The sequence below is a fragment of the Capsicum annuum genome, unplaced genomic scaffold, assembly GCF_002878395.1.
Source record: "Capsicum annuum cultivar UCD-10X-F1 unplaced genomic scaffold, UCD10Xv1.1 ctg3766, whole genome shotgun sequence".
Taxonomy (NCBI): Eukaryota; Viridiplantae; Streptophyta; class Magnoliopsida; order Solanales; family Solanaceae; genus Capsicum; species Capsicum annuum.
Window position 1 is genome coordinate 1 of NW_025844737.1, and position 8,258 is coordinate 8,258.

At 47.6% G+C, this 8,258-nt stretch overlaps 1 non-coding gene and 1 pseudogene across 1 annotated transcript; both read left to right on the top strand.

The window, feature by feature from the left end:
- Nucleotides 1–1,197: 1,197 nt before the first annotated feature.
- On the top strand, nucleotides 1,198–1,353 carry LOC124891573. Its single transcript, XR_007049747.1, has one exon. It is a non-coding gene; the product is annotated as a 5.8S ribosomal RNA (ribosomal RNA).
- A 230-nt stretch (nucleotides 1,354–1,583) lies between these two features.
- LOC124891574 lies at nucleotides 1,584–4,780 on the top strand (annotated as a pseudogene).
- Nucleotides 4,781–8,258: the final 3,478 nt, after the last annotated feature.

Here is an 8,258-nt window from a genome sequence, read left to right on the forward strand (position 1 = left end):
TAAAACTACGTTCGATCATCCTAATAATTTCCTGACGTTCATCCATCTTCCCCACCGTCGGGGGCATTCGTATTTCATAGTCAGAGGTGTAATTATTGGATTTATGAAATACGAACAACTGAAAAAGCATTTTCCAAGGATGTTTTCATTAATCAAGAATGACAGTTGGGGGCTCGAAGGTGATCAGATACCGTCCTAGTCTCAATCATAAATTATGCCGATCAGGGATCGTCGTATGTTTCTTTTAGGACTCCGCCAGCACCTTATGAGAAATCAAAGTTTTTGAGTTCTGGGGGGAGTATGGTCGCAAGGCTAAAACTTAAAGAAATTGACGGAAGGGCACCACCAGGAGTGGAGCCTGCGGCTTAATTTGGCTCCACACGGGGAAACTTAAGAAGTCCAAACGTAGTAAGGATTGACACACTGAGAGCTCTTTCTTGATTCTATGGGTGGTGGTTCATGGCTGTTCTTAGTCGGTGGAGCTATTTTTCTGGTTAATATCGTTAACGGACATGACCTCAGCCTGCTAACTAGCTATGTGGAGGTATCCCTTCGCGGACAGATTCTTAAAAGGATTACGACCTTTTATACCACAGAAGTTTGAGGCAATAATAGGTTTGTGATGCCCTTAGATGTTCTGGGCCGCATGCGCGCTACACTGATGTATTCAATGAGTTTATAGCGTTGGCCGACAGGCCCGAGTAATCTTTGAAAGTTCATCGTGATGAGGATAGATCATTGCAATTGTTGGTCTTCAACGAGGAATTCCTAGTAAGAGCAAGTCATCAGCTCGCGTTAACTACATCCCTGCCCTTTGTACACACCGCCCGTCGCTCCTAATGATTGAATGATCTGGTGAAATGTTCGGATCGCGTTGATGTGGGTGGTTCGCTGCCCACAACGTCGTGAGAAGTCCATTGAATCTTATCAGTTAGATGAAGGAGAATTCGTAACAAGATTTCCGTAGGTAAACCTGCGGAAGGATTATTGTCAAAACCTACATAGTAGAACGACCCATGAACATGTTTAAAAATTGGGGAGTCCGCGCGGGCGAGGTTCTATGGCACTCCATACGAGCGTCTCCCCCTCGTCCCCAGCGTAGAAAGTGCCAAGGAATACTTAAATCAATAACCTGCCCCTCGCGCCCTATCCGCGACTTGCGTGGGGGGGACCTATGCTTCTTTCATAAACAAAAACGACTCTCAGCAATAGATATCTCGGCTCTCACATCGATGAAAAACGTAGCAAGATGCGATACTTGGTGTGAATTGAAGAATCCCATGAACCATAGAGTATTTGAACACAATTTATGCCCGAAGCCATTAGGCCGAGGGCACGTCTGCCTTGGCATCACGCATCGCACTGCCTCCCTCACATCGCCCCTCAATTATGGGGCAGGCTAATGTCGTGGGGTGGATACTGGCCTCCCGTGCACCTCGAGCTTGTGGCTAGCCTAAATACGAGTCCACGTCGATGGACATCGCGACAAGTGGTGGTTGTATCTTAACTCTCTTTGTTGTCACGGCTATAGCCCATCGCACGTCCAGAATCTACAACCCTTTCGCGCTTAGGTACTCCGACCATGACCCCAGGCTAGGTGGGATTACCCACTGAGTTTAAGCATATCTATAATCGGAGGAAAAAAAACTTACAAGGATTTTCTTTGTAACGGTGAGCGAACTGGGAATAGCCCAGCCTTAGAATTGGGTAGCTCTGTCGTCTGAATTATAGTTTGGAGAAGCGTCCTCAGCGGTGGACCGGGCCCAAGTTCCCTGAAAGGGGGTACCAGAGAGGGTGAGAGCCCCGCTATGACCGGACCCTGTCGCACCCAGAGGCACTGTCTACGAGTCGGGTTGTTTGGGAATGCAACCCAAATCGGGCGGTGAATTTCATCCAAGGCTAAATACGGGTGACAGAACGATAGCAAAAAAGTACCGCGAGGGAAAGATAAAGAGGACTTTGAAAAGAGAGTAAAAGAGTGCTTGAAATTATCGGGAGGGAATCGGATGGGGGATGGCGATGCGCCCCGATCGACTATGGAATGGCGACGAGCTGTCCGCCGATCGACTCGGGGCATAGACCAGCGTGGATTGGGGGGCGGCCAAAGCTCGGGCTCTCAATACACTCATGGAACACTGTCTCAGCGATTGTGGAAGGTAGCGCGCGCCTCCAGCGTGCTTCGGCATCTACGCGCTACGGGCGCTGGCCTATGGACTCCCCATTAGACCCGTCTTGATAAACGGACAAAGGAGTCTGACATGTGTGCGAGTCAACGGTCGAGTAAACCCATAAGGCGTAAGGAAGTTGATTGGTGGTATCCCCCCGAGGGGTGCACCGCCGATCGACCTTGATCTTCTGAGAAGGGTTCGAGTGTGAGCATACCTGTTGGGACCCAAAAGATGGTGAACTATTCCTGAGCGGGGTGAAGCCAGAGGAAACTCTGGTGGAGTCCCGCAACGATACTGATGTGCAAATTATTCGTCTGACTTAGGTGTAGGGCCCGCGGCTGCTTTGTTGAGCTGTGCTAAGGAATCAAGAACTCCAAGTGGTCCATTTTTGGTAAGCATAATTGGCGATGCGGGACGAACCGAAAGCCGGGTTACGGTCCCAAATTGTACGCTAACCTAGATCCCACAAAGGGTGTTGGTGGATTAAGATAGCAGGACGGTGGTCATGGAAGTCAAAATCCGCTAAGGAGTGTGTAAAAACTCACCTGCCTAATAAACTAGCCCCAAAAATAGATGGCACTTAAGCGCGTGACCTACACCTGGCCGTCGGGGAAAGTTCCCGGCCCCGATGACTAGGAGGGTGCGACGGTCGCTGCAAAACCTTGGGCGCGAGCCAGGCAGAGCGGCCGTCGGTGTAGATATTAGTGGTAGTAGCAAATATTTAAATGAGAACTTTGAAGGAAGAAGAGGGGAAAGGTTCTATGTGAACGACACTTGCACATGGATTAGTCGATCCTAAGGATCAGGGAAACCCCGATAGATAGCACATTTTACGCGTACTTCGAAAGGGAATTGGGTTAAAATTCCTGGACCAGGACGTGGCATTCGATGGCAATGTTAGGAAGTTCGAAGACGTCGGTGAGAGCCTCAGGAAGAGTTATCTTTTCTGTTTAACATCCTGCCCACCCTAGAATCGGCTCAGCAGGAGGTAGGGTCCAGCGGTTGGAAGAGCACCGCACATCGTGTGGTGTCCAGTGCACTACTAGTGGCCCTTGAAAATCCAGAGGACCGAATTTCGTCCATGCCCGGCCGTACCCATAACCACATCAGGTCTCCAAGGGGAACAACCTCTGGTCAATGGAACAATGTAGGGAAGGGAAGTCGGCAAAATGGATCTGTGACTTCTGGAAAAGGATTGGCACTGAGGTATGGGAAAGGGGGTTGCAGTCCCGAACCCATCGGCTGTCAGTGGACTACTCGAGCTGTTCCCGCAGCGAGAGCGGGTCACCGCATGCCGGTCGGGGGATGAACTAGGAACGGGTCCTTCAAGGGCCTTCGCCACGCGTCGAACAGCCAACTCAGAATTGGTACGGACAAGGGGAATCTGACTGTTTAATTAAAATAAAGCATTGCGATGGTCCCAATGGATGTTCACACATTGTGATTTCTGCCCAGTGCTTTGAATGTCAAAGTGAAGAAACTCAACCAACCGTGGGTAAATGATGAGAGTAACTATGTCTCTCTTAACGTAGCCAAATGCCTGGTCATCTAATTAGTGATGCACATGAATGGATTAAAGAGATTCCCACTATCCCTGTCTACTATCCAGCGAAACCACAAGGGAACGGGCTTGGCAGAATCAGCAAGGAAAGAAGACCCTCTTGAGCTTAACTCTACTCCGACTTTGTGAAATGACTTGAGAGGTGTAGTATAAGTGAGATCCGAAAGGCGAAAGTGAAATACCACTACTTTTAACGTTATTTTACTTATTACGTGAATGGAAAGCGGGGCAATACCCCTCTTTTTGGACCCAAGGCTCGCACTGCGGGCAGATCTGGGCAGACGACATTGTCAGGTGGGGACTTTAGCTGGGGTGGCACATCTGTTAAAAGATAACGCAGGTGTCCTAAGATGAGCTCAACGAGAACAGAAATATCATGTGGAACAGAAGGGTAAAAGCTCGTTTGATTCTGATTTCCATTACGAATACGAACCATGAAAGCATGACCTAACAATCCTTTAGACCTTCAAAATTTGAAGCTAAAGGTGTCAGAAAAGTGTTACCACAGGGATAATTGGCCTGTTGCAGCCAAATGTTCATAGCGACATTGCTTTTTCATCCATCGATGTCGGCTCTTCCTATCATTGTGAAGCAGAATTCACAAAGTGTTGGACTGTTCACCCACCAATAAGGAACGTGAGTTAGGTTTAGACCGTCGTGAGATAGGTTAGGTTTACCTACTTATGACAGTGTCGCAGTAGTAATTCAACCTAGTAAGAGAGGAAACGTTGATTCTCACAATATGTCATTGCGCTTGGTTGAAAAGCCAGTACCGCAAAGCTACCGTGTGCTGGATTATGACTGAACGTCTCTAAGTCAGAATTCGAGCTAGAAGCGACGCATGCGCCCGCTGTTCGCTTACCAAACCTCAGTAGGGGCCTCGACATCGCAACTAGAGGTTTTTCATAATGCGGAGTACGGCTTAAGTGGTCAGCGATTAGAGGTTTTTGTGACGGTCGAGTGCAATACTAGAGGCACGTCCAATGACAAACGTCGACGGACATATAGTGGCCTACCATGATGGTGTCTTCGTCATGTTGGATATCTGTGCACCGGCACCATCGCCCCCAAATCACCATAGGCATAAGGAACCAACGCACCATGGAACTAAGGCACAAAGGCGCCATGGCACCAACACACCATGGAACCAAGGCACAAAGGCACCAAGGCACCATGGCACCAAGGCACCGTGGCACCATGGCACCGAGGTACCATGGCACCGAGGCACCATGGAACCATATCACCGTGCACCAAGGTACCGTGGCACCAAGGCACCATGGCACCGGGCAGTAAGGCACTGTGGCACCATGGCGCGAAGGCACCGTGGCACCATGGCACAGTGGTGCGAAGGCACCAATGCACCGTGGCACCATGGCTCAATCGCTCTATGTCACCAAGGCACCGTGGCGTCATGGCACCGTGGCACCAAGGCATCGTGGCACCATGGCACCGTGGCACCATGGCACTAAGGCAGCAAGGCAGCAAGGCACCCTGGCACCAAGGCACTAAGGCACCGTGGCACTGTGGCACCATGGCACCATGGCACCAAGGCACCGTGGTACCAAGGTACCAAGGCACCAAGGCACCGTGGCACTGTGGCACCATGGCACTGTGGCACCGTGGTTATATGACAGCAAGGAACCACCGTGCTAAAATCAAAAGAGCGTAAAACTACGTTCGGTCATCATAATATTTTCCTGACTTTCATCCATCTTCCTCACCATTGCATGCTCATTTTTTTACAGATCCGCTCTAATTATTTATTTTAAATATATTTCAATGTTACCTCATATGTTGTGACGATTTTCTTAATGTCCCATCGCCTTTTTTTCAAATTTTTATTTAATATCCTCAAATTTAAATATTTTATATCGTTATGTTACTCGTATAGATATGCACTCAATTGTGGGTTTAACGTTATTTCATTCTAATATTTATATTTTGGGGTTGTTACTTATCTGTTTCATTCTGGGGGATTTTTCTAATGTCCCCACGTTATTTTTATATTTTTTTCAATCTTTTATTTAATATCCTTAAATTTAAATATTTTATACCATTACGTTATACGTACAAAAATGCACTCGATTATTGGTTTAAGGTTAGTTCATGCGCTGGGAATATTTTCCTAATGTTTTTATATTTTTATAAATATTTTTTCTGTTTTTGAATTATTTTTACTTAGTTTTTGAATTTTCATAAATGATATTTTAAAAAAAAATTTTCTTAATGAATCCGCGGCGAGCTCCAGTGGCCGGCGTGGGCGGTGCTCGTGCATAAGCCTAGACGTGCCTTCATCTCCTCTGCTCCCCCTAAGGGCGAGCTATAATGTCAAGCGGGACTTGCTTCAGCCTTGCAACGTCCGCATGGGTAGCAGCGCACGACATCTATTGCTGGGCTTTGGGGCCAGCGCTGGGCGTGCATCGACAGAGCATTTGGACGCACGACGCGTGAGTTGTGTTCGTTATGTGCGGTTAGGTTGGATCCCTGCTCGAGCAGCAATATCTTGACCCGCCTGCCATCTCAGTCGTGGGGTAAACACAATTTAGGTTTGCTCGAAGTCGATTTCCTATGTTCCATACCTAATGCCCAAGCATTATCAAGTTTTATTGATCTCCTTTCTCCCTTCGCATTTTGTACGCGGGGTGAATCGAAAGGCCGCCCTCGTGTCTCATGCCTTCCTCATTTCATCGTGCGGTCATGGTTCATTAGCGGCGGACAGGATTCTCGGATGTGGTAGACGCAGTAGGCATGGGGTCTTTATCGACTCCTATCTGCCCTGTATGATGCTCCTTGCAAACGATGATCGCGCTCGCCTTAAATCCGTCTGCGCCCTCACGGGCAGGCCGGGCTCACGCGACATCGGCGTCGATGAGGAATGTTACCTGGTTGATCCTGCTAGTAGTCATATGCTTGTCGCAAAGATTAAGCCATGCATGTGTATTTATGAACAAATTCAGACCGTGAAACTGCGAATAACTCATTAAATCAGTTATAGTTTGTTTGATGGTATCTACTACTCGGATAACCGTAGTAATTCTAGAGCTAATACGTGCAACAAACCCAGATATCTGGATGGGATGCATTTATTAGATAAAAGGTCGATGCGGGCTCTGCCCGTTGCTGCGATGATTCATGATGACTCGATGGATCGTACGGACATCGTTCCGGCGATGCATCATTAAAATTTCTGTCCTATCAAGTTTTGATGGTAGGATAGTGGCCTGCCATGGTGGTGAAGGGTGATAGAGAATTAGGGTTCGATTTCAGAGAGGGAGCTTGAGAAACGGCTACCACATCCAAGGAAGACAGCAGGCGCACAAATTACCCAATACTGACATGGGGAGGTAGTGATAATAAATAATAATACAGGGTTCAATGAGTCCGGTAATTTGAATGAGTACAATCTAAATCCCTTCACGAAGATCTATTTTTGGAAGAGTCTGGTGCCAACAGCCGCGGTAATTCCAGCACCAATAGTGTATATTTAAGTTGCTGCAGTTAAAAAGCTTGAAGTTGGAATTTGGGATTGGCCGGCTGGTCCGCCTATGGTGTGCATTGGTCGTCTCATCCCTTCTGTCGGCGATGTGCTCATGGCCTTAACTGGCCGGGTCGTGCCTCCGACGCTGTTACTTTGAAGAAATTAGAGTGCTTAAAGCAGGCCTACGCTCTTTATACATTAGCATGGGATGATATTATTGGATTTCGGTCTTATTACGTTGGCTTTCAGGATCGGAGTAATGATTAACAGAGACAGTCGGGGGCATTCGTATTTTATAGTCAGAGGTGAAATTATTGGATTTATGAAATACGAACAACTGTAAAAGCATTTTCCAAGGATATTTTCATTAATCAAGAACAAAAGTTGGGGGCTCGAAGGCGATCAGATATCGTCCTAGTCTCAATCATAAACGATGCCGACCAGGGATCGGCGGATGTTGCTTTTAGGACTCTGCCGGTACATTATGAGAAATCAAATTTTTTGGGTTCCGGGGGGAGTATGGTCGCAAGGCTAAAACTTAAAGGAATTGATGGAAGGGCACCACCAGGAGTGGAGCCTGCGACTTAATTTGACTCAACACGGGGAAACTTACCAGGTCCAGACATAGTAAGGATTGACAGACTGGGAGCTCTTTCTTGATTCTATGGGTGGTGGTGCATGGTCATTCTTAGTTGGTGGAGCGATTTGTTTGTTTAATTCCGTTAACGAATGAGACCTTAGCCTACAAACTAGCTATGTGGAGGTATCCCTTCGCGGCCAGCTTCTTAGAGGGACTACGACCTTTTAGGCCACAGAAGTTTGAGGCAATAACAGGTTTGTGATGCCCTTATATGTTCTGGGCCGTACGCGTGCTACACTGATATATTCAACGAGTTTATAGCCTTGGCCGATAGGCCCGGGTAGTCTTTGAAATTTCGTCATGATGGGGATAGATCATTGCAATTGTTGGTCTTTAACGAGGAATTCCTAGTAAGCGTGAGTCATCAGCTCGCGTTGACTACGTCCCTGCCCTTTGTATACACCGCCTGTC